The 25893-nt window shown below is 36.0% G+C and overlaps 1 protein-coding gene across 5 annotated transcripts in view; it reads left to right on the forward strand.

Moving 5' to 3' along the window:
• Nucleotides 1-25893, forward strand: part of dok6 (docking protein 6) — a 155078-nt gene that overhangs the window by 122841 nt on the left and 6344 nt on the right. Inside the window, exons 8-10 of one of the 5 annotated variants that reach the window (XR_015524602.1) lie at nt 6102-6317; nt 6429-6589; nt 7930-8136. The gene's annotated coding sequence lies outside the window, so the exon portion shown is untranslated. 5 annotated transcript variants of the gene reach the window in all.

Below are 25893 nucleotides of genomic sequence, written 5' to 3' on the forward strand. Positions count from 1 at the left end.
TCTTGTCAGTCAAAATGAACTTAACTTATAATTGCTGAATAGTCATGCCATATAAAACTAATAGTCCTCATTTCATTACTTGAGTCATACACACAAAAACATTGAACTAGTTGTCAAAATCTGTCAAGCTAATAATTTTATAAAATATTTTAAACTTTTTCTAAATTGAACAATTTTATAAATGATTTACAGACCTGTGCATGTTGTAGGTTCAGTTCCAATATGTACTGAATATTGTTTACAGTTCTACCCTAAAGGATGTTTATGTTTGTTGTAAATAAGGGTGTATTTATTGTATTGCACAATGCTGTGAATAAATTAGATATGCAAAGAAGAGCAATTCAAATAGTTTTCAAATGGCTGTGCAAATAGTATAATGATGTCTTGAGCATTTTTATAAGTGTCACCAAAATCTGAATTGCATTGGAAAAAATGTCCAGAGTAAACTGTCATAGTCACATGGATTTGTCATGCTTTCATTATCTTGTTCATAAACAATGGTGTCGGGACTTTTTATCTTGATGACACTGATACTTTGATTGACATCAATACTTGCTTTTAAGGAATGAGCTGTCCATTTTGAGCAAGTGACACACTTTTGCAGGTTATCAACTAGGTTTTGCAGTTTGTACTAATTGTTTTGAGAAATGCATTAACTGTTGTGCAAATGTAAATAGTGTTGTGAGAAATGCACCAAAGCCACTGAGGAAAACTGTAATCAGATGATGTCATTACGCTGTTGTGCTGTCAGTCAATCGTTGGATTGCTGAACATGATTTCGAGGATCGATAGATTTGTCCTTCACAACACACACAGCAATCTCAGAACAGTTCATGTAGACATTTTAATCCGATTCGTAAAGTTGTTTGAGGAACCAAATTAGCCAGAGGTCAGTTATCATGATTAATATATGCAGGATCTGTCAAATCATCTTAGACCATTTAAGCGAGGTACGAAGAACGGACCCCTGATAATAAACTGCCTGTACTTTTTTTCTGTTATTATGCAGACATAATTCTCTGTATGTTATTTTTTAGTATCAAGCAATCACATTTAAGTGGCTGTTGATCATGATTTATTTGTGTAAGGTCGAGGGGAAAACATGTAAAGTAAAAAAGGAGTAAAAATCGCTTCTTCAGGATTACAAGTAGCCAATCTAGATTATTACTCTTGCACAATTTCACAAGATAATCTGAACATTTTGTGCTCTAATGGCGTGATATTTGCATCCCTAATGAGTAGGGGGGAAAATGTTTTGCGGCAGTTCCAGATGCTGATGTGCCTGCCTGTGAGGAGATTCACGTTTCATCATTCTGTGAAATATGCAGAATAGAATAAAATATTTTCTCAGACCAATATATGCATGTAAGTGCGTTTGTGTGTGTGTGTAGTATGTATGAATGTGTGTATTTGTGTATGTACAGTTGAAGTCAGAGTAATTAGCCCCCCTGTATTATTAGCCCCCTTGTTTATTTTTTCCCCAATTTCTGTTTAACAGAGAGGAGATTTTTTTCAAAACATTTCTAAACATAATAGTTTTAATAACTCATTTCTAATAACCGATTTATTTTATCTATTCCATGATGACAGTACATAATAATATACTAGATATTTTTCAAGGCACTTCTATACAGCTTAAAGTGACATTTAAAGGCTTAACTAGGTAATTGGGTAAACTAGGCAGTTTAGGGTAATTAGGCAAGTTTTTGTATAACGATGGTTTGTTTTGTAGACTATCGGAAAAAATATAGCTTAAAGGGGCTAATAATATTGACCCTAAAATGTTTTTTTTTTTTTTTATTAAAACTGCTTTTATTCTAGCCATAATAAAACAAATAAGACTTTCTCCAGTAGAAAAAATATTATCAGAGATACTGTGAAAATTGCATTGCTCTGTTAAACATGATTTTGAATATATTTAAAAAAGAAAAACAAAATTCAAAGGGGGCTAATAATTCTGACTTCAGCTGTATATAACACACACACACACACACACACACACACACACACACACACACACACACACACACACACACACATTATGCCCCCTTAAATAATCATTGTTAATTAAATTCTTACCATTGATTTTGTTTGCACTTAAAATGTGTAATGTGTGTATTTATATAGCGCATTTATTGTGTATGGCCATACACCCAAAGCGCTTTACAATCATGCGGGGGGTCTCTCCACACCACCACCAGTGTGCAGCATCCACTTGGATGATGCGACGGCAGCCACAGGACAACGGCGCCAGTGCGCTCACCACACACCAGCTATTAGTGGAGTGGAGAGACAGTGATAGAGCCAATTCGGTGGAAGGGGAGGATTGGGAGGCCATGATCGTAACTTTGGCCAACACACCAGGGTTACACCTCTGCTCTTTCACGAGAAGTGCCATTGGTTTTTTAATAACCACAGAGAGTCAGGACCTCGATTTAACGTCTCATCCGAAAGACGGTGCCCACTGACAGTGTAGTGTCCCCTTCACTTTTACTGGGGCATTAGGACTCACTCAGACCACAGGTTGAGCGCCCCCTGCTGGCCTCACTAACACCACTTCCAACAGCAATCTAGTGTTCCCTAGTGGTCTCCCATCCAGGTACTGACCAGGCTCAGCCCTGCTTGACTTCAGTGAGTAACCGGTCTTGGGCTGCAGGGTGATATGACTGTGGATATGTGTAATGTGTCCTTGGTATTCCACCAATATATCAAATAGACAGTTAACAAGTATGTGCATGAACAAAACAAAGACTTTTGTACACTACAGTCTCTGAATTTGCCAAAATAAATATTTAACAATTATAAATATTTCAAATATTTCAACAATTTCTAAAAAATGACTAATACTAAATAGTATTACCATTTAAATACTACCAATATTATTCTGATTGTCATGCTATTTCCATTTCTATTATACTGCTGTTTGTGTTCTGTGTCTATCATCAATCTTAAGTTTTTTACTTAATTATAAGTAAATGCATAAATGAAGAAATTATTGAATAAAAAGTACTGAGTGCACTTCAGTAGCATTTGTTGTTTGCGTTCAGCATCTGCTAAAGCATTTGGACCCAGAAACTGTGACGCTTGATGTCACGAGACACAAGCATGAAATGTAAACATAAGAACACATAAAAAAAGGATTATTTGGCTCAAATGGCACAATATTTGCGTCTCTAATCAGTGGGAAAAAAAAAAATGTTTTGAGGCAGTTCCAGCCGCTGATGTGTCTTTCTGTGAGGCAGTCGGCCTTAAAACCTTTCTCTCATTCATCATTGTGGCATTCCTATTGTTGAGATGTTAGCCTGATATAGTGAATGTTCCCCCTCCTCATCAGCTGCCCTCAGAAATACAAATTCAGCAGAACGCCGCTTTTTTTTTTCAATGAATAAATTGAGTGCATCACCATGTTGAAGGACGATGTTTAGGTTGAAAAGTCAATGAGAGCTCAAGGAAAATGGAAAATATTACAAAGATCTCTGGCGTCTTTATGAATTGTGCTGAATATTGGAGTTCGCCACCTGCGAAAGATGGCAAATACAGCAGAAGATTATTATTATTATTATTATTTTTTTAATCATTTAGCATGCATGCGAACAACCTACCACCATAATATATACAGTCCATGGCATAAATTTTCACACCTGGAGAAGAAATATTACATGAATAAACCAATACAACAAAGAAAAATTAGTTCAAGCTGGTCTATTTATGCATTTCATGTAAACAAAATTATTGTAAATAGTATTTTATATTATTTTATACTTTTTAAATAATGATCTGTATCTATTCTTGTTTAATCTTAAATTTAAAAGTTTTTTAATAGTTCTTTTTAAGAAATCATTATTTTAATTTAGCAAGGATGCATTAAATTGATGGTTTGATTGTAAAATACCTATTAGTAATTATAATAGCAATAGTTATTATAAATATTATTGTGCAATGTGATATATATAATGTTTTATGTTTTTTGTTTGTTTTATTTATTCATTTTCTTTTCAGCTTAGTCCCTTTATTAATCTGGGGTCGCCACATGAAATGGAATTTATCCAGCATATGTTTTACGCAGCAGGTGCCCTTCCAGCTGCAACCTATCACTGGGAAACAACCATACATTCTCGCATTCTCACACTACGGACAATTTAGCTTTTCCAACTCACTAATAGTACATGTCTTGGGACTTGTGGGAGAAACTGGAGCACCCGGAGGAAACCACTACGTAAAACATATGCTGGATAAGTTGGCAGTTCATTCCGCTGTGGCGACCCCAGTTTAATAAAGGGAATAAGCTGAAAAGAAAAATAATTATTAATAATAATAATAATAATAATAATAATAAAATTATAATTACAATAAAGGATAATAATAATATTAATTATTATTATTATTATTATTATTATTATTATTATTAGTAGTAGTAGTAGTAGTATACAAATTATTATTAATAATAATAATAATAATAATAATAATAATAATAATAATAATAATAATAATAACAATGTCTTACTGACCTCCAACATTTGCATTTTGGTGGGTTAACCAATAATTTAAATCAACCAATTACTGATCCCAAAACTAAAAAAAAATGTGTATATATATATATATATATTTTTTTTTTATATATATATATATATATATACAATGAAAATAAAATCTAAAAATATGCCAAATAAATTATTCAACTGCCCTTTGAATGATTCTCCGAGTCCAAATAATACTTTAGTGAGCAGTTAATATAAAAAATTTCAACGTGTAAAAAACAATATATTATAAAAAGCATTTTAGAGATTAAAGAACCCTTTTTTCCACTTTAATTAAAATGTGTTGAATAGAAAGTTTCAAAGAATATTAATGGCTCTTCATGATGCCAATAAATCCCTTTTATTTTTAGGAGTGTGTTTGTGTGTGCAGGAAAGAACATGAGCTTCTGTCAGTTTGAGAAAGAAAAATAAGGTCTGGAAAGTGTTGTGCTGATGTTCATTCAGTCTCTGCTCAGGTGACCGATAGAAAACTGGGGCCAAACTGGCAGCGTACATTTGATCACAAGATAAATTTGTAGTCAGCAGGTATGGATTTGCTGACTCCATAATGAGTCATATACTGTATGTGTTCAGTTCAGAATGAATCACCTCTTTCCCCTCCTTTTGAAGACATGAAGCATAATTAATTAATACTTCCTTTTTAGAAATTGCCTCTGTGTTTTTGTTTGTGGATTTTTAAAATACCCTAGAATAGGTGAAGTAATCTCACTATACGTTTCATATGTGCAATTAGTTTTGATAAAAATATGATGGCACAAATTGTTCATCAGTTGAGAGCTACATTTGTGCCATAATTTTCTATTATAAAATAAAATGCAACAAAATGCTGTCATCAGGTCTTGTAGAATGCCAAATTTTAGATAAATAAATTAAGTAGCATTGTACAATGAATTTAACTAACGACTGCTAATATTGAACATATTATTTGTTTACTTTTTCATTTTATTCATACATTTATATTAAACAATTTAAATTATATTATATAATACATTATATTAGATTTATATTAGAATATATATAGTAATGTTGTTGTTTTGCATTCGATTAAAAAACTAATAATTATTTTTACATTTCATTTGAAATTTTATTCACTCATTTCATAATAAACAGCACGAAAGTTAGTTGTTTTCTTTTATTATTTGCACATACAGTAGTGTGAAAAAGTGTTTGCCCCTTGACTGTTTTCTTATTTATTTGCAAGTTTGTCACTCTTAAATCTTTCAGATTATTAAACAAGCTTAGATATTAGTCAAAGATAACACAAATAAATGGGGAAGACAAATTACAAAACTGCATAACCCTCTGTGGAAAAAGTGTTTGCCCCTAAACCTAATAACTCGCTGGACCAGCTTTAGTAGTAACAATTGCAATCAAACAGGTTTAATAACTTGCAATGAGTCTGTTACAGCTCTGTGGAGGCCATGCCATCTTTGTAGATTTGTTGTATTTCAGCCACATTGCATTTTTTATGAGCTTTTTAAAGTCATGCCACAGCATCTCATTTGTATTCAGGTCAGGACTTTGACTAGACCACTCCAAAGTCTTAATTTTGTTTTTCTTTAGCCATTCAGAAGTGGTCTTGATGGTGTGTTTTGGATCATTTTCCTGCTTCAGAACTCAGAAGTCTGCTTCAGTTTGAGGTCACTAACAGATGTTTGGACATTCTCCTTCATGATATTTTGGTACACCGCAGAATTCATGGTTCCATTTATCACAGCAAGTCATCCAGGTCCTGAAGCAGCAAAACAGCTCCAGACCATCAAACTACCACCACCACATGTAACTGTTGGCATGATGTTATTTTTCTGAAATTAAGCATTACTTTTACACCACACTTAATGGGACACACACCTTCAAAAAACTTTTTTTTTTTTTTTTCGTTGTCCACAGAGAGTTTTGCCAAAAGTCTTGGGGATCATCTAGATGTTTTCTGCCAAAACTGAGACAAGTCTTTGTAGTCTTTTTGCTCAACAGTGGGTTTTATCTTGGAACTCTGCCATGCAAACCATTTTTCTTTTTTATGGTGGAGTCATGAACACTTACCTTAAAGAGCCCATATTATACATGAAATAGGGTCATATCTTGATTTTAAGGGTCTTCAACAACAGTTTAATATGCATGCAAGGTCAAAAAACACGTTCATGGTCTTATAATCTGCATTTATTTTTACCTAATTATCCCAGCGACTCCTGTATGAATCGTTCAGGGATTCATTTGTTCCCAAACCCCTCCTTAGCGCGAAGCTAATCTGCGCTGATTGGACCGATGACAGTCTGTTGCGATTGGTCGACTGCCTTCAGTCAGAGAATGAAATGCCAAACAGCTAATCAGCAATATAAAAGTAATCACAGTTCATACACGCTCGATAGTGTAGGCGTGGATTTTAGCTGCCAGTGGGTCAATGTAAATACAGACTATGGACTTGAAAATACAGACGACTGACTATTTTATTGAGCAAAAACTCCAAAAACAGTTGAGGAGATCTCCTAGCTTCTCACTCTGCTCTTTTCACAGACACACACACACACACACACACACACACGCACTTAACCCTGCTCCGGACGACAACGCGCACGCACACACACACACACACGCACACACACCTCCGGACGACAGCGCGCGCACGCACACACAGACACACACACTAACGTTACTCCCCGTCCACGGAGCTCCGTTAACGCAGCACGCGTCGCGTTTTTAACGTGACTTTGCACACGATAAGAGAATATAGCCAGTTAACCTGATACAGTACACGCGGTTACAAGTAACAAATCACAACTAAATACATTTGCAAGCTAGAGTCAACGAGGCAACTTTAATCGCACGTACTTACACTTGAGAAATGGAGGAAGAAACCCATCCTGACGTCTATCAGTAAGTTACTGATCCTTCCTTTAACAAACGCTGATGAAGTATTCTTTGTAGCATGTAGCTTCCAGAAGTTTCCAGTAGTTTCCAACTGCTTGGCTATAATGCTGAGGTTTCATCTTTGGGTAGAGACTCAATATATCCATCTGCAGTGTGACTTCAATCGACCGGCATGTTTGTGTGTGTGTGTGTGTGTGTGTGTGTGTTTGTGGGTGTGTGTGTGTGTGTGTGTCTCGGTTTCTGCGTCAGAGGGCGGGGCCTCAGGTTTGAAATCTCCCGGGTTTGCGCGTGCACGTGAATAACTTGGTTTCGTTCGTACGTCATGGCGAAACACCTAATGAATCCGTATCAAGGCGACTCGTTTGAAGCACTATGAGTCGACTCTTTTTTAGATGAATCAACCGTTTTTAACACTGTACACTAACAGATTTAAGCCTTAGCTGGATACTCCACTTCACTTAGAGCTGTGTTACACACTACATGGAGGGGAATTTTCAAAAACCCATAATATGGGCTCTTTAAGCGAGCCCTGCAGCAAAACCTTTTTTTTTTTAAACAGAACTTTGTATTTTTTGGTTTTGTGTTTCCTTAATAATAAAAACAAAGTTTTTATTAACAGTTTAAAAACTGCATGATGTGTTCACTTGTGTTATATTTGACAAATGTTTATCATTTGTTTGACGATTTAAAACATTAAAGTGTAACAAACATGCAAACATTAATAAATCAGTAACTCTTTCACACCACTGTGTTTATATATTATTGTTTATGAAAATAGAAACATGGAAGTTTTTTGTTTTGATGGCATTTTTTAGGGATGCACGATATATTGGTGGCCATATCATTATCGGACAATAAATGCTATTTTTAAATTATCGTTATCGATCCAATGTCAAAATTAAGCTGATATCTTTAAGACAATAAAATACGTAATTGTATAGAACAGCCTTGCGCATGCATAACTTGTTCAGACTTGTCCAGTGCACTATAATGGAGCTTTCCTCACATTGTTTATTCCTTCAAAGTCCGTCCTTTCTTTATGTGGTATTGCTGTGCATTAATAACTCAGTAAGTAACCATGTTCCTCATCATTGTAGATATGTTTGATAGACTCTCATTGTGTATTTTGCTTTAAATCGCTTCAGGAAAATTATTACCTGTTTAAACATAATAGCAACACACATGATAAACAACCTGTTGAGTTGTTTGTAATCTAATACAGGAGTTTTCAAACTTTTTCAGCTGAGGGCCCCTTCGTGTAGGGCAAATTCTTTTGGGGACCCCCAAAAAATAAAAATGACGCCACCCCCTCAAATTAACAACTGTACTTAATTTTTTTTTAATTGTATTATTCAATACATTTATATCATCATATATTATTCAGTAAATTTATATTATTCATTATCTGGATTAATTTTTGTAAGATGTTAGTTGAGTTGACATGGTTTCAGTGCTTAAATAATTTCCTAAATGCAATCTAGAATTGGGTATTCAAGTTCAAAGAGCCACAAGTTTTACTTTGCATAATTTTAGAAGCTTTGCTGACTTTAAAATGTTCATACCAGTTTGTTCTATTAATAATAATACTGAACATTACATTTAAATTAGTTACACAAATAAATATGGGAAAAAGTGAAACATCTTGAAAAAAATGCATTTATATTCAGAGTAATAAAATTTGATCAGATATGTTGAGCTCCATTAAATACAGAGCACTAATACATTTTAATATTTAATAATTAATTAACCCTATAACATAACACAACACAAACAGATACATTATAATTTTTATAGGCTATAGTGGTTTTACTCAGGGTGTATACAATTTAGTTTTTTTAATCATCCAGTTATAAACCAATGTAAGAGGTCCACTGCAGAGCTCATCCAGCTGTCATTAGTGTAACAGGAGTGAAACTTGCTGATGTGATGACAGCTCCATTCATTGTTATTGCAGCACTTTTTGCTTTACAATTTTAATATGTTTGTTTGCCATGCTGCAAAGAGGACCGTCTGATATTTGTACAATGCAAAGTGTAAAGCCTGTCGCACTGTGGACGAGGTGCAATGTTTTGCCGTGTCTTTAAAATGCTATTTGTTCCCTATGAGTGAAGCCTGCGCAGAGATGCGCGCACTACACAGCACCCAGCTGATCGGTTACTTAGGAACGCAAGCCATAAACAGGGAAGTGCTTTCAGACACCGATAATGTTCTTATTGATCATGTATTTTAACTGAATTATTGTCAGTTAAATAGACCCGAGCATTCATTTAGCGTAAAAGAGGTAAGCGTAAGTAAAAGGTAAACACCGTCAGGTGCTGCAGACAATCGCCAAAATACACAGGAAGCGCCCGGCCAGAAGCGCTTATTCAATAAAAGTCCCCGTGCACAGAGGCGGGCCGCTGCGCTTCTTTTCCTGTGTCACGAAAGTGTCAACTGCGTTTAAATGACATAAGCATAAAGCTTAATTTTTGCAGTACTTTTCAGCTCAAATTATAATAAAAAATATATTAACCTTCAGAATGATGCGGGGCACAAAATTCATCCATGTGGGCCAATTGATTACCTCTCATCTAAAATTTATTTGCGGCCCCCCTAGCGACATCTGGCGGCCCCCAGTTTGAAAACCCCTGATCTAATATGACTATTTGTTATTATTAAGGTGTTGCTTGCCAAGTGTTGTTGGTGTAAGATTGTATTAAGTTTGATCGGAATATTCATATTGATTATAAAAAGCGCACATGAGGGCAATCACAGCGCACACACACAAACACATCTGATCTGACAGCCTTCACAGCAGCAGGGGCAGGGATGTGCCAGTCACTGAATCCAGCATAGGGTTTCTCAACACACCGCCACATTTTGTCTTTATATTATGCTCTGTTTGTCAATGTTATTTGTGCTCAATGTTCAGGTGTTGAAAATCTGACTCCAAGGACAAATCTGACTCCAAGGACAAATCTGACTCTGCTTCGTGTGCATGCGCATTACACATCGGCTGCAGTTAACGTTTGAAACTCACAGCAGTTTATCATAAACTTTTCATCGATAATTTTTCCCGCAATTGACAGCAAGAATGAACATGGAAGTGTTGTCTGATTGACAAGCAGCATCTACATGTGTTAAAAAGAATCTAAAACGCCAAATATGATGAATTTATGCTGCATTTTCTAAAGTAAATCATACTATTTGTATTTAGCTTTTCTATTGTACAGTGCCTCTGAACTGTCAAAACACCTCTCAAAACATTTTTTCCGACATTACTGTTGCATGTTTTATTCAAGAACATTTCAGCTAGTTTCAGTTCTTAGTTCTTTCATTTTCATTTTATTTAAAATATATTTATTTTACTTGTTTGTTAATTAAATCCCATTTTGTTTTTTATCCTATTATTTTTTATGCAACAATCAAGTTACATGTTAATTTGCTTTGTGAAGGAAAGGAAATTATTTATATTTGGCATATATTTGTGAATATAGCTTGCAAATCTGAAATTATTGCTTTAAGTAGGCTATTCAGTTCGTAAGTTCAGTTCAAACTTTTATCAGGTTTTTAAATTAAAATCAGTTGTTTACTGTATAAAAATATAACATTTTGAATAATATTTATTGGCCTATATATATATATATATATATATATATATATATATATATATATATATATATATATATATATATATATATATATATATATATATATATATATATATATATATAAATCGGCTATCGGCCTCCAATTCTGAAGAGTTACCGGTTATCGATATCGGCCAAAAAATCCATATTGGTGCATCCCTAGCATTTTCTTCCCTTGCTGTATGATTTGAAACCACTCTAAAGCCTTTATGTAAGATACCATAAAAAGCCCTCAATGTTTCATAATTACATATAGCATAATTACAAGAACAATGAACTGTGCCAGAAAGCAAACACACACACACACACACACATTTATATGACATGCACAATAGCACACATACACACACACACACACGCACACACACACACACACACACACACACACATAAAGCTCCACATTTTCTCCTGAACACCTGCTGTAAAGCTCATGGTTGTGCAAGTTGGAGCTCAGCGACTTCAGTCCATGAACAGACTCAGAAATGCCCATCTTCGCATTCCTCGCCATCTCGCTAATCTGAAATCAATACACAACAGACCCAATCTGTGTGCCTCCCTGCCAGCCCCAAACTCAGATGATATAAAGAGGCTTTTCTGGAAGATTCAGACAGAAAGTGTTTCTTATAATACAGACACACACCGGAATGCTGATGTCTTCTGTGGAGGGACCGTTCTGGAGTGCTTGATAAGCCTGATTGCTCCCATGTGTGTCCTTTTGGCCAGCTGCACCTTGCTTTTTTTACTGATTGGACCTCTTGTGTGTGTGTGTGTGTGTGTGTGTGTGTGTGTGTGTGTGTGTGTGTGTGTGTGTGTGTGTGTGTGTGTGTGTGTGTGTGTGTGTGTGTGTGTATGTGCGTGCGTGCGTGCGTGCGTGCGTGCGTGCGTGCGTGCGTGCGTGCGTGTGTGTGCGTGTGTGTGTGTGCGTGCGTGTGTTGACATTAAATTGCAAAGTTGTTCTGTTGTTGTAAAGGGTTAAAGTACTTTCTCCTGTGCTGATAATGGGATTTTTTGCACAGATAAATTGATATTTCAAATAAATGATGATACAGGTTAAATAGAGTTCAAATATACTTGCCTATTTGAGTCATTTATATATTAAGACATTCTCATGTCAATTTATATTTACAGTTATGAAAATAAATATCAGCTATGATGTTAAATATGTGACTAAAACTTATATGCACCGGAAAATTAATAAAACCTTCAATAAAGTGTACTATATATATATATATATATATATATATATATATATATATATATATATATATATATATATATATATATATATATATATATATATATTGTGGCGGGATATAGATTGTTTCTAATGAGTCTTCTGTTTTTGTTACTGCAGATTAGTTCAGTAGACAGAAAGAAAGAAGAAATGCCTGCATGTGTTTAGCGTTTTTGCTTATCGCAAACACAAGAATAATCTGCCAGTGTTCGCTTTGCTTTGGCTTTTTCGGATTGCAACAGAGAAATGCTGGGAAATGTCTCTAGACTGATGGCATTTCATGCCGTTCAGTGTTATAAATGTAACATATTAGGGGTTTGAACCTACACAGGCTTTCGGTTTGGGTACGATTATCATGCCATCGATTCGGCTCAATTCGATATCTCAGTGGATTATGGTGCATTGACAATGCTTTTCATACATAATTAGATTTTTTCTTCACAACACAATAATTCTGTTTAATTAAAATCTATAAATATATTAATATTTTTACATTATTTGTTATACAATATTGTTTTTTAACACAACCAGTATGATACATGAACTGTACCTTGAATGTTTTAAACAAAACTTCAATACATGCACAGAAGAAAGCATGAACATTTATAGGAAATAAACTAATGTACATATTATCTTGCTTCCTTATTGAGCGCTGTCTTACACCCCTATGATTCGTCATTGTCTTTACCCGCTCAACAGAAAGCGCTAAGCTTGGCTTCAGAAATGAAAGCACTGTTTACCAATGAGTCACGCAGAAAGAACAGCCACGGTTACAGTCTATATGTGCATAATACGCAGTTATCACAGGTATCCGTTACAGACGCGGAGAAGAAAACTTGCAACATAGGCACACTTGTATCTGGATCCACAAGTATCGCTCTCATAGATATATACATTAGATGTCGCCTGGCCTATTGTTGTCTATTGGACGGAATGCTTCAATAGCGCTGCCCTCTTGCAACAGGGTAGCGCTCCTTTGAAATGAATGCGGGACCAAGGTACAGTGGAGGACTGTGGCCATCCAAAGCCAGAGATATACACATATACACATATATCTATGATTGGGAGTTTTCCTGGATGTTAGTAGGTAATTTTTTTTCTAATTACGAAAATTATAATTTTACATCACTTTTCTACATTGATGGATCAGTGACCGCACGGTCATTCCTGACAAAAAGCTGTGTTTGTGTGTACAGAAATGTACTATTCACCCTCCCTGTTAAATTTGATCTAATCATGTCCTGAAACACAGCTCCTCTCCTGCTTTCACTTCTCATACTGACGGAGGGAGCGACTCGTTTGTGAATGAATCTCCCGAACGACTCTTTCACTAACGTTAGCCGACAATAATACAAGTTTCTGGCAGAGCAGCATCTCGTTGTCATATTTCTTTTGGATTGTTTGTTGATTTTATTTAACAAAACTAGCATAAGCCAAGTGTTTAGTGCGAGTTGGAGCTGCTTTGCCGTATGGTGAATGCAGTAAGTGACTGTTATCATCAATAACGTTACCTGATTAGCACAAAAGTTCAGAACATACAAAAACAGAAAGAAAAAAAATAATCTTACCTATGAAATGTTCTGCCTTTGTGCTTTGTTTTCTTTGTTTGCTCGTTACTACACCCGTAAACAGCGCTAAAGTCCCGCATCTTCACGTAATAACACTGTCTTGTCTAGTGCGGTTGAATGACATTTGTCCTGGGAGCACTGTACCAATGTGGCGGCGCTATCAATGCATGCTCAGGGTCCCTTTGCGATATCTAGTGTATATATCTATGTATCGCTCTTAACAGCCAAAAGTACAGAAAAGTTACATCAAACAGGCCAGTGCAGCGGGTCAAATGTCCAAAGTGTGTGAGAGAGACAGAGCCAAAGATGGATTTTACAGCATCTTTCCCTAATAGTGAAATAGCGGATCGTGTTCTTTACCTTCTTCAGTGTCAACGAAAGGCTTTCCAGCAAACTCACAAGCACTCCACATGATTATCCACATGATTATCCACATGATTGAACTCAACATAATTATCTACCTTTTAAGTAGTAGGAGCCTTTATTTAGTCGCCCTTACCTTCTTCGCCATAGTATTCTACTGCGATGTTGCGCATAGGAGATAAATGACGTCATTATGTAATAACCGGTTATGATCTATTACTGAGCCAATATCGAATTTTCCCCATCTACATTGCGGTGCACTGAAGAAACAATTAATTTTAACATAACATATCCTAAAATGTAAGCAAAATTGCCTGTTTTATCATCACTTTAGACATTACGCTAGAGAAAAATGACGTTTGTTAAGTAGCAACGATTGCTGTTTTTCTGACGTCAGCTGCAGATGTGAGTGAATGGCAGAAGAAAGTAGTTCCTCATACAAAAGGATTTTGAGACTCTCTATGTTTGATTGTCTTTTTTATAGTCACGATTATGCCATCAAACTGCTGTATAAATGCAATTTTACTTGTTGCAGTGCTATATGGTATTTCATCACTGGTGGAAAACTAAGGCACGCACGCCTCCAAGCAGCGTCAATATTAAGCCATATCGTGCTGCTACGAGTGTAATATTGCACAAATATAATAAACACAAATATTAAGTACTGCCATCATCAAAAACAATGAATTTAGTTATTAAAGCTATTATGCTTGTTGAAAAAGTGTCTCCATTAAACATAATTTGGGAAATTATTTAAAAAAGTAAACATTTCATTTTGGGCTGATCATTTTGTCTTAATTCCTATATATTTCCCTCTACATTTAACATGTCTAGTTGATGATGGGAAATGCGTTCTAACAACAAATCTATTTTGTTTATAATCTATAATGTTTTATCCTTTTATCCAAGGTTTTTTTTTTTTTTTACCTACAAAAAATAGAAAAAATATTTTGTCATAAGGTCAAGATATTGTTCAAAATACAATCTTGAAATTTGAAGCTGCCGAGGATGCTGTTTTATTTACTTTATGTATTTTTATTAATGTACAGTAATTGACAGTATACTTTAATTTTATCTTACTGTAAAGTAGTTGTATTTAATATTTTGTTCTTATTCGTTCACATTGTACTTTGTAACATTTTACTGTAACAAAGATCACTTTAAGTTACAGTATCGCAGATATTGCATAAAACCATGTCCACACAAAAACAGTGTTCCACTAAATTCCCAAGATTGTATATACAGTAATCCAGTGGGACAAGGAATGAGGAGTATTAACAAAAGGGAGGAGCTGGAGCTAATGACTCCTCTGGAGAACTGAGTGCCAGATGAACTGCCTCCAAAGCAAATGATACCAGGCTTTCATTCTAAACAGTATGAAAAAAACTCACAACCAGTTAATTATGTTAATGTTATACTTCCTCCTAGAGACAGGTAATGGAAGATAAACCTTTTATTAGAACATCAACTTTTCTAAAACTAGAACTTGGGGGCAACATGGTGGTGCAGTAGACGCCCCAGCTGGCGTTTCTGAGTGGAGTTTGCATGTTCTCGTGTTTCTATGTTACTCTGGGTTCCCCCACAGTCCAAAGACATGCGGTATAAGTGAATAAAACAACATTGGCTGTAGTGTAAGTGTGTGCAAGAGTGAGTAAGTGTTTCCCAGTGTTAGATTGTGGCTGGAAGGGTATCCGCTGTGTAAAACATGTGTTGGATAAGTTCCCCCATTTTTAATAAAGGAACTGAGCTGAAAAGAAAACTAATGAATGAAAACTAGAACATCCTATAGTGGAAAGTTATTATGACTATTAATTAGTTAAGGCGTAATTGGTAACAGTGACAGTAGTATAATTATAATTACAATGAAATCAAAATATACTTATTTTTCCTGACTCACTTTGTTATTCTTTATGTGAATAATCCATGCAAATTAATCCACTGTTTGGTTTGGTAATCTTCAATGAAGATCTGACCATTTGCTTCTGTGTTTGGAGCAATGACTGTAAAAGATATGGACGTAGTGTCCGCGACGTCACCCATATGTTTATGAAGAACCCAAAAGAAGCTACCAGTAGGCGAGGCCAACAGTTGCCATCTTGTTCATGCGTCATCGCATTAACCGAGGGATACCAAATAAGGGAAAAGAGGTGGAGCGTGAGCGGAGCTACAGACGCATGCTGGCATTCTGCTTAGATGGCCTTTCCTATGGGAGAAACGCGTAATGCTTCATTACCTGCGACTGTGTACTACATTAATAAAGTGTTTAGACTTTTAAAAACACTGCTGTAATACATTGAGCCACTAAGCATTGTTCTTATGACATTTTTCAACAGCAGGAAAACGCAAATTACTTCCAAACACTTCAGATATAGTCTGTGTTAGTAAATGTAAGACTATTGATGAAATCCAGCATAACACTGTATGGCAACATTTCATATGACTGTTCTATAGCCTACAGCTAATCAATCTGTCAGATTCTGGAGCACATTACAGGTCTAAAGAAAAATAGAAATGAAAAGTGATCTTAAATGAGACCAATGCATTTATAGAGATGGTATATAAGTATATCATTTTACTCACCTGGGAAGTGGAGGCTACGTGAATGATTTATGAGCACAATTAAGTGCACGCAGCATGCCATATCATCTGATTATTGTAAGAAATAATTCCAAAAGGCAACTGACTGTGTAAAGCCACATAAAACAATACAAAAATACAATGTTTATGTTGAGTTCAGTGGCTAATCTGTCGGAGCCAGCTGAGGTGAAGTGACGACGACCAGCGAGACCTAGCTGTCACTCGAGTGGCCACGCCCTTAATTATGCTAACTTAATATAACGTAATATAAAGAAAACGGATGAGTTATAACAAAAAATTAACCCCCTCACAATTGTCATAAAGGGTAGTATTAGCTATATGAACCAAAATCGTTTTTTGTACCAGGCTGTAAACACCTTTTTTGTCCGTTGTAAAGTTGGCCATTCTAACAGTGGGCTCAATTGAAATTTGCTCCATATGGAGCCAGGACTATTTCAATTTCAATGAATTGCAGTTTTAGTTACTTCGGTATTGGCTTTCCGAAGGAGAGCGGGAGCTTGGCGCTTGGTTTGGAGTGGTGGTTTAGTTGACGTCAGTCTAAGAGCTTCCATAGCAACTGCATATTAATGCACTCTCTTTTACTGTTAGTTTGCTATGAGGGAATGATGCGCAAAAGAAATCCCGACCCACACTCATACACATATTCAGTTTCAGTTGGAAGTACATCAACATACTAAATAAAAATCCCACCAACTTCTAGTTCACATGGACTTTAAGTCTATTAATGAAGTAAAATATGCTTTATTTCTTTTATCTGTAGTTAATGCCTCAGCTCACCACCAGCGTCACCAAAACGTCTTTGTCTCTAAAACGTGTGTACGCATGGGTCTGAGTTTGAGTCCAGGTTTTTGGTTATAAATCCCATCTTTTGGAGAAGAACTGGCATACACATATTTCAAGGCCAGTTTCTCTCTGACTACCTTCTCTGCTCTGATTGGTCAGATCTTGAAATTTAAATGTCCATTACCAACTGTCCTGAATTTAATCACAAGAAACTTCCTAGAAAACACAATAAAATAAACATTGCTTTCAATCTCTATTTAAAAAATTTGCTTTATTTGGCGGTTTATTCCACTGTGGCGACCCCAGATTAATAAAGGGGCCAAGCTGAAAAGAAAGTGAATGAATAAATGAATAAATGTTCCTTTATTAGTGCAGAAAAAGAATCTGGGCATGTCGACAACATCATGAGCCAAACTCATCCATGCCTCAGGTACAAATACAGTGTTTGAGGGTTAAAGTGAAGACCATAGACTGGCATTATGCAGATTTCTAACAAAAATGTCTAGGTTTGTGGAGGAGGGTAATTACCGATGATTCGTGTCAGGCAGGAGACAATATCTTTTATATTCACACTCATCCACATTACACGCTACTATGTGTAAAAGAATAATAGGGCTGCTTTAAATGAACTATGCAAATGTACTCATTTTGCAAATAGAAATCTTTGTGTAAAACGGCTATTTCGAGCAGTTCATTGACAAGTACACAATTCTAGAGTTTTGAAAAGGGAAGTTTCTACTTAAAGCTCCTGCTCCGCCGTCATTACTGTGGCTCATTTACTTTGGCCTTTAGGTTTGTAATCAGCTTGTGAACGGCTGTCTGACTACAGGTTATGTGCTTAATGTAAATGAACTTTTAGAGCAGGGAAATGGACGTTTATTGATGCATGCAAATACATGGTGGGTAAAGGTGTTATTCGCTGTCAAATCAATTTTAGATGCTAATGTTTCTCACTATCAGAGAAATGAATATTTTGTACTTCTGCTTACAGACTTCAGTTAATGTAGATATGCACTTTATTAACCATGCTAATGTGATTTATTAACCATGCTAATGTGATCTATCTATCTATCTATCTATCTATCTATCTATCTATCTATCTATCTATCTATCTATCTATCTATCTATCTATCCATCCATCCATCCATCCATCCATCCATCCATCCATCCATCTATCTTTCTAAAATGGCAAAATAGAATGTATATATGAGAATGTAATATGATACACACGCATATTTTATGTCTAAACAAACTTATTTTATATGTGATTAATCACTAATACTAAACTATGGAACAAAATCAATGCCAAAATTATTGAAAAAAAAAAAAAAAGCTTTTCGAGTAGCACCACTGAAAAAAGAATTATGCATTGAATAAACAAGTGCTTGCATTTAAATCACTTGAACTTCCAAGGATTGTATTTTAGGTCCTACAATTTTATATAACTGTTTAAGCTTAGAACATTAAAACAAAAAATAAATATTTCACACACATTTTCACACTTAAAGGTTTTAGAAACTGAAGTATTTTTTTTTTTAATTTTAACAGATTTGTGTGTTGAGCATCATTTAGGACAACGTTAGGACCTGTCAGCTTGAATTGTGTGGAAAACCGGATAGTTTTGAGCTTTTGCCAGCTAATTTTATCTTCTGGGTTTAAAATCATTTTTGGGTCGGGATTAAAATAGGTGACGTAACGCGAATCTGCTAGTGGAGTGATGACACATCGGTTTCTCATTATATTCATAGCAGAGTTTTCTTATCCTGCTTCTCAATTATTCATGACTACACATGCTTTCCGAAGTCAAGGCAGACCTGCCAAGCTGTGAGACCACATCTGCGTACGGCACGGGCCCTATGTGCTTGCTTCCATGATCCACAGAGTTTGTTGCATGTTTTTTTTTTTTTTTCTGCAATTCTGTCAGGGCCGATACAGCAAAGTTGTTTGTGTGTAGCAAGCATTTTTGTCGAGAGAGCTGTACAAGAATTGGAGAATGGTGGACTTTGTCTTTAATCAGTTGAGTTCATTACCATTGAGACACATTGCCTATATCCGTGCTGTTGTGTTCACTTATGTTTAAAATCCTCCAGATTAGAATCCTCCAGGGTTAATGGTTGAAATAGACAGGGCAGCTGTGCTGCTATCCACTTTGTCTGCATTCAGACCTGGAGATTGAGGGGAAAAGTCCTCCTTATTTATAAACTTTAAATAAACATGATTATAATGATTTAACCAACTGTGGTTATGTGTACATAAAAGTACAAAAAACAAATGTAGCAGGACATTTTAACTTTGTAAACTATAAAATCATGGGTCTTCACACTGTTTGTGTCTCATTTTGTGAGTCAGCTGACAAGAGTTGTTTGCTCCTCTCTTTTTTTCCTTGCTCTGCCGGCCACACACACTCCTCCCTCTGCTCGCAGCGCTCCACACCCATCATGAAGCATTTTTTTTTTAATTCTTAGGTAGAATTGAACTGAAAGAGGGGGGTTTCATGACCCGTTAAGTACAGTACTACTTATGCGACATATGTTTTGCTTAGGTTTACTTTTTTGCTTGCCTATTTTGTTAAATAAGTATTTTATAGTTTTCTTTTAAATACACATTAAACCTGGCATTCAGTGTGGACAGCAAAGTAAGAATTTCATTGTACAGGGAAGCTGTTACTTACTTTGCATAGACAATAAACACTGAATCCTGAATCTCATATTCACCTTCCAAAATTCACTTTCAAATATTCAGTTCTGTTTAAAAATACAATGTACAATATTTAAATGACGATTTTTAGTTCATTTTAGTTAAAAATTCACTTCTGTAAATTAAGTGGTTCAACTTTAGCCATTAAAATTCAACATTACACCCAGGAACTGCAGGAAAAGCAATGAAGTGTGTTAATATTCATTTATTGAATATAAATTATACATAGTCTCTCTCTCTCTCTTTAGTGTTAGATTGCATCCATATATTCCCCTCATAGATATTTTGATATGAATGCAGTTTTGTATGCTATAGTAGGGAACAGAGATCAGTTTGTACCTGCTCAAACTGTGAAACTTTAGTTGTAACTAATAAAATAGTGTGATGTCCACACTGTTAGTGCTGTGCTGTATCTTAGTGTCCATTTATGCCACAAGTGGCCTGAGCTGATGCAATTGTACAACTGGCCAATGATGATGCAAGTGTTGGAGATTCACTGAAGCTGCTGCAGACTTCCTGACGCTTTTATTCTGCTCTTCGTTTTTTTTTTCCCCCTCCAGCTACATCTGTCTAAAAGCCCATAAATATACCGCTCATAAATATATATTTTTGTCCTTGCCATGAATCAGTAATATACAGAATACAACTAAAAAGCAGAAGAAATAAGGTGAACTAATGTAACTATTATTAATTCATTTATTTGAATGAATGGATGGATGGATGGATCAGTGGGTGGGTGGGTGGATGGGTGGGTGGTTGGTTGGTTGATTAGGTGGCTAGGTAGGTAGCAGGGCTGGAGTGGGACTCCTTTTCAGCCCTGAAGTTTCAAGGCTTACTTCAGTTCACAAAATATTAAAATAACGTCATTTCCAAGTCAGTACTTCACATTGAACATTTATTTGAACAGTTAATGCAATGCAATGTGTAACAGTATCAGAATTTGTTTTTAGTAAGAATTAGTGCTCATAAATATCCAAACCTTGAAATGAAAACATATCAAATAAATACAAATAGATATATTAAGCTATATGTATAAAATAAAGATGAAATTAAATGTATTGAATTTTCCAATGACACTATCATGTCTTTTTCAAGACAACAGCTGCTTTAAATATGAGAACATTAAAGGGTAGGTAAATCTTTGACACTATTCTTTAAGCCATCACAATGTCCTTTTCTGCAACATCTGAATATATATTCTGTCCAAAATTGTTTGCCAGTCCTTAAACACAAATAAAGAATAAAACAAGTATTGCACTGTTATCGGCCAGACATTTTAACCACATTATTACTTTCTTATGATGACTTTATCTTTCCCCCTTTTATATAATTTAATTTAAACCTAACTTAAACTCTAAGCATGGCATAACCTCTGTGGCAGATTACATTCAGAGCATATAGGTTGCTATGGCAACATACATATCCTGAAATTGAACCTTGGTTTTTGGAACTAAAAGCCAAGGTTATCAACTTATATGTGTGTGTGTGTGTGTGACACCTGAAGGAGGGCCGGTTTTCAGAGCAACACATCTGCAGCACAGAGGCATTTTCTTAAAGAGCAGCTTGTTTAAAGTGAGCCGCAGAAAGGCTTGTTTGGTTTCTATCATTTGGTGGTCAGTAATGAAGAAGAATGGAGAGCTGCTGGATGTTGTTTGCTGGAGCTCCTGCAGTGTCCTGTTGAACACAGCATCGCTGCTGTCTCTCTTATTACTTACAATGAACATTTGACTGCTGGTGTTTGAAGAGAAATCAATGCACATTTTCTGTGCATGTTTCTCCCTTAATCACATGTAGTTAAGGGGAGACCATCTCATTTCCGTCTCATGTAGTGTCTGATGTTTACATGTTCTCTTTTTGGAGTGTATATTATTTTAGTATCATTTAGAAATTGTATTGTGAATGATTAGCATCTGTTTTTCTATTGATTTTAATGAAGGTTTTTGTTTTGTAATTGAGGTATTATAACATAACTCTGTTATTAGTCTTGTTTGTCATATATTTCTATGTATCTTGTTTGTTTATTTTTTTCATTTATAGTTATTGAAATTCTTCAAACTTATTTCAGGTGGTTGCAATGACTGATTTATGGCCCGTTTAATAAATAGTACGGTACGGTTCGGTACACTTTTATGGCTGTTTTCCCTGTCAAAAGGTACCTAAAAGTGAATGGTACCGTATGCTTTATTGGTACCCTTTGCAAAGCCAAGAAGAAGAACAACATCTGCTGTGTCCTGTTTTTGTTTTACGAGGTCTAAAAGTGAGAGCTCGCCATGCGTCTATATTTGAAATAACAAACTTCTTGAGCTGATGATAATAACTTATGCAGGATTATTGAAGGGCTTCTCTGATTTATTTATTTTTTTCAACGTATTAAAACTAACATCATAAAATAGAGCTATACTTCCGGGGTTTCTGCTTAGCAGCAAATAAAACAAATCCTTCTTTATACTCAAAACCAAAAAGTTGCTCATAAAAATAACTGCAATATTGTAGCAGTTAAACAAATAACTGTAAAGAACAATTTTGTTTTTATATGGTACTCAGATTCAATCAATTTTTAAGTATTTTTTTTATTTTCAGAAAGATGAGTGTGCACCTTGTCTTCAGACAGCACAGATCTGCTTGATTTGACTGTCATCTGCCTTTTTAGTAGATCTGAAAGCAGAAATTATCTGACTGAAATTAGCTTATGAAGGAATAATGTAACGGGACTCTATTACATTTAACATTTTCTTAAAACCCAAAATTTCCACTTCCGATTAAGATATCTCATATCCACAGCTATAAATGTGCCGATTGCCTCGGTGATTTGTTTTGGCCTGTTCGAATCTGTAGGACTTGCCTGTCTGAATGCTGTTCCAGTTCCAGTAACTGATTCGTATATCTAAAGAGCGGTGGGGGTGTGTGCCTGCGATGTACCTGAGTAGCGGGTTAATTTGTGCCCAATGTATACCTGAAGAGCTGGGAGGGATGCAGTGGAGAGGGTTGTGCGACGTATTTAAGGACCAGGGGGGAGATTTCCGGAAGATTATCATTTGTTTGCGTGTGCCTGACTGGAGTAGTGTTTGGAGGTGAGCGGGTGTGGTGATGTGTGAACAGGTTTGAGATTGGCTGTTTTGTGTAAGCAAAGAGCTTAGAATGACCAAGAGGCGACTTTCATTAGAACGTTCCATTGCAACAGCAGCGCCCAGCAACAGCCCTGGATTCCGCCATTTTGGAGTAAAAGTGATCGGCCGTCTATTGGATCTCATTACTTTCGTGATGGCAAGCAGCTGCTTTTTTTTTAATTTATTTATTTAAAAAGTGCATTAAAGCTGAGATACAACCTAAAAGACAACAATACAACACTAATTATCACAATCATCAGCACTTTTAATAGTTTATTTTACACACTTATAATATGCTGTTGTTCTATTGGAGTTTTGATTTCAAAATGGCCGCCGTGCCCTCTAGTGGCTGTTTCCCAAATTACACAAGAGTGCCACCTCTTGGTGATTCTATGCTCTTTGGTGTAAGGTTGCTGGAGCAACGGGGGCAGAGTCAGCACGAGCAGGCTGACACAGAAGACAGCAAGACTGCTAATGAGTGAATGCTTTAATACAGTCATATTCTAAGTTCAAAAGCGACGTTCTACTGTTTAACATGACAGCGGGGAAGGCAGCATGTTGTCTGTCACGTCATTTGGGATGCCATGTTGAGGGTTGCTGCACTATTATATATTAGTCTGAATCGAATCGTTCGGTTTGGTTCGTAACGCGTATCCAAACCAAAAGTCTTATTTTAAAGAAACAATAGTGTTATTATATCACATTTTAATTTATTTGAGTATTTTATTGATGTTTTTGTCATTTTAATCACAACTCTAGCAAATTTTAGAAAATTGAGATTTGTATTATTTTCTGCTCTCCGGGCCATCAGTTTATCCAAAGTAAAGCAAAAATAGCACTGAACATTTTTTTTTTAAATGTGTTGCTGTGATTTCAAAGCAGAATTATATTTTTAGAAACCTTGTGCATGAAGAACTAGTTTCTTCCAACATTCATTCACATCTGACCGTCAGAACAGCAGAAACCGTTGCTGCTTCACGCAAGTCACTTTAGAGCTAGTATTTGAATGATTCTGTAGCATAATATCTAAAGTGATGACAAAACAGGTGAGTTTGCTGACATTTTAGAATTATAAGGCTGAGCGGCATTAAATACTATCCATCAGTCCAGAGACATTTCCCTGTATTTCTCTGTTGCAATCAGGGGATCACACTAATTATCCCCCGAAAAATTCAAAGCAAAGCAAACACTAGCAGATTATATGGTATAAACACAGCATTACAACACACAAAAGAGAGAGATCAATTTAGAATGTCACTTACCTGTTTTATAATAATTTGATCAGCTGTAGTTTGAAATACAAAAAGAAAACGCTGAGTTTTTCTCTTCTAAGGGCTTATTATGTGGTCTTTGTCGCCATCTTCTGGTGCAGTTGTCTTTAATCTGCTCAGTTTGACAGGCTGATACTATTGGATGTACTGGCTATCGTAGATGATTTAAAGTGCAGCAAAAATAGTAATTAACATTTTTTGAAATATATTCCTGTGATTTCAAAGTTGAATTGGACTTTTAGTGACACAATCCTTTTGAAATCATTGTAATATGCTGATTTGCTGCTCACTTTTATTATTGTTAAAAAGATTTAAGTAGAATTATTTTTCAGCTTCAAGTGACACAGTGGCGCAGTAGGTAGTGTTGTTACCTCACAGCAAGAAGGTCAGTTGGTATTTCTGTGCGGAGTTTGTATGTTCTCCCTGCGTACGCGCAAATTTCCTCCGGGTGCTCCAGTTTCCCCAACAGTCCAAAGACATGCAGCACAGGTAAATTGGGTAGGGTAAATTGTCCAAAGTGTATGAGAGTGTATGAGTGTATAATTGTTTCCCAGAGATGGGTTGCAGCTGAAAGGGCATCCGCTGCGTACAACATAATGCTGGCTAAGTTGGCGGTTCATTTCGCTGTGCGACCCTAGATTAATAAAGGGACTAAGTCGAAAAGAAAATGAATGAATGGATTTTTCAGCTTCAATGAATAGGAAAAAAACAGCATTTTTTTAAAGAGCCCATATTATACATGAAATAGGGTCATATCTTGGTTGTAAGGGTCTCCAACAACAGTCTAATATGCATGCAAAGTCAAAAAACACTTTCATGGTCTTATAATCTGCATTTATTTTTACCTAATTATTCCAGCGACTCCTGTATGAATCGTTCAGGGATTCATTTGTTCCTAAACCCCTCCTTAGCGCGAAGCTAATCTGCGCTGATTGGACCGATGACAGTCTGTCACGATTGGTCGACTGCCTTCAGTCAGAGAATGAAATGCCCAATAGCTAATCAGCAATATAAAAGTAATCACAGTTCATACGCGCTCCATAGTGTAGGCGTGGATTTTAGCTGCCACACACACACACACAAACACACACACACCTCTGGACGACAACGCCTCCGCCCGCACCCGCCAGGTTTTAGCCTGAACCCGACCGCTCCCGCTTATATTTAGAATTTCTTGTCCCGGTGCCCGAACCGCCCCGTTTTCTACCCGCCGCGCCCGATCCCGCTAAAGAGCGGG

The sequence above is a fragment of the Danio rerio genome, chromosome 24 (assembly GCF_052040795.2).
Source record: "Danio rerio strain M-AB ecotype USA chromosome 24, GRCz13ab, whole genome shotgun sequence".
NCBI lineage: Eukaryota > Metazoa > Chordata > Actinopteri > Cypriniformes > Danionidae > Danio > Danio rerio.